The sequence below is a fragment of the Octopus bimaculoides genome, chromosome 24 (genome assembly GCF_046866305.1).
Source record: "Octopus bimaculoides isolate indiv1 chromosome 24, ASM4686630v1, whole genome shotgun sequence".
Classification (NCBI taxonomy): domain Eukaryota; kingdom Metazoa; phylum Mollusca; class Cephalopoda; order Octopoda; family Octopodidae; genus Octopus; species Octopus bimaculoides.
The window spans coordinates 31,394,903-31,397,402 of record NC_142951.1 but is presented as its reverse complement, the minus strand read 5'-3'; positions in this window follow the sequence as shown (position 1 = coordinate 31,397,402).

The window sequence follows — 2,500 nt, the reverse complement described above, 5'->3', positions numbered from 1 at the left end:
AGTTGTATGATTACTATCGGCACCACCACCATCACCACGACGATGGCCACCACCACCACCACCCACCACTGCCACCATCTTCACCACCCCCACTACCACAGCGACTAGCACCATCACCACTCCAACCACCACCACCACTGGCACCACCACTGCCACTGCCATCGCTGCTGCTGCTACCACCACCGCCACCACCACTGCCACCACCACCACCACCACCACTGCCACCACCACTGCTGCGGCTGCCACTGCTGCCACCACCACCACCTCAACCACCACCACCACCACCACCACCGCCATCACCACCACCACCACCACCACAACCACCACCACCACTGCCACCATTGCTGCCACCGCCGCATCAACACCATGCCATCACTACCACCCACCACCACCACCACCACCACCACCTTCTTCGTATGGACCGACACTTCCCCCAAGTCTTCTCTGTAAGCAATATTTGGACATTATGCCTCCCCAAAAATGCTCCAAATATCCTTTGAACCCTAAAACAACCTGTTGACATTCAAGGGTTCCCCCATGTCTGTTTGCCTCTTCAGAAAAAATACAAATTCCATTTTTATTCAATTCCAAAAATTCCAACCAATTTAAACTCATCTTGACTTGGAATAAATTTAGATTAATTCCCTGCATAAGAACCTGCCCCCCCCGGCTTCTCCTCACCTCCTCACCTCTTCACCCCATCTTCATTCCTCTTCATCCTTCTTCATCTCACCCCCCCTCCAACTGCTCCTCTTCCTTCCTTTGTCGCTTAAGTGGAGGTACATGGCTTATTGGTTAGGGTGTTGGACTCATGATTGTAAGATTGTGGTTTCGAACCGCCACTCACAAGGCTCTGATTGGCCCTGGGGCTGTACTAGATGACACTTGTCCCAGGTAGGGCAATGGGACTGAACCTAGAGCAAACTTCTTTAGCACAAAATCATTTCATGCCTGTGTTTATAAAATATATGAATATTCAAATTTTTAGGATTGATTTTTTTTTTAACACACACACACGCACACACACACAAACACACAATTTATTATTCCCCAGCAGGTAATTTCATTAATTATAAACTAGTATGGAAACAAACGAATTCTCCATATTGATTTTAACCGTGAATATAACTAATGCTCTAAATTGAATCTCTCCTTCATTGCCAATATATATGTGCACATGCGTGCGCGTGCACACACACACACACACACACACACGCACATGTGCTTAGTACCATTCCATGTTTTCAACCTTTTAGCATTCAGATTACTCTCTCAAATGTAATGCTTATTTATTCATCATCATCATTATTATTTAGTGTCCAGCTTCCATGGATTGGACGGGTTGACAGGAGCTGACCAGGAAGAAGACTACCCGAAACTGCTGTGTCTGCTTGGGCATAATTTTTATGTCTGGATGCCCTTCCTAACACCAACCACCTCACAGTGTTGCTGGAGTGCTTTTTACATGGTACCAGTACAGGTATGGTCACTTTTGGCATGGTTTTTACAGCTGGAAGGGCCTTCCAAATGCCAACCACTTCACAGTGTGGACAAGATGCCTTTTAATCATGCATTATATCACAGCTTCATATATTTCAGTGATGTGATTGTTTATTTTATAGAATGACATTGTCAGGTAGGTGTGAGAGGCTGGATCTGGCCAGTTTAAACACAAAACACGTACAATATTTGGGCCAGATAAAGGCGGAGAGCTAGCAGAAATGTTAGCACGCTGGGTGAAATGCTTAGCGGTATTTTGTCTGCCGTTACGTTCTGAGTTCAAATTCCACCAAGGTCGACTTTGCCTTTTATCCTTTTGGGGTTGATTAGATAAGAACCAGTTATGCACTGGGGTCGATGTAATCAACTTAATCCCTTTGTCTGTCCTTGTTTGTCCCCTCTATGTTTAGCCCCTTGTGGGCAATAAAGAAATAAGAAACATCAGCATGCCGGGCGAAATGCTTAGCAGTATTTTGTCTGTCTTTACATTCTGAGTTCACATTCCGCCGAGGTCGACTTTGCCTTTCATCCTTTCAGGGTCGATAAATTAATTAAGTACCAGTTGCACACAAAGGTCGATCTAATCGCCTGGCTCCCTCCCCCCAAATTTCGGGCCTTCTGCTTAGAGTAGAAAAGAATATTTGGGCTGGATGTGGTCAGTTTAAATGGTAAAAGGGTTAATCCAGTATTTCTCTCTTTTAACCTTTCTCATTTACATTTATTGTTGTCTCTCATTAACAATCACATTGTCTCCCTTTGTAGCATTCTTCTTCCTTACTAATTAGTTACATCTTTCCATCACAAATCAAACTTCAACAGAATTCAAGAATTGACAAAAAAAAAAAATAGTTTCAGTGAAATTTTAAATCTGTTGTCAATTTTATATAAATGTTCTCTTTCCCTTTTTAATTTAGAGTAAATTTTGACAGGGAATGTATCTGTAATACTTTAAACTTAAGAAGGTCTTACAGATTTTCTTTATAGTTCTAGATATCGGGAC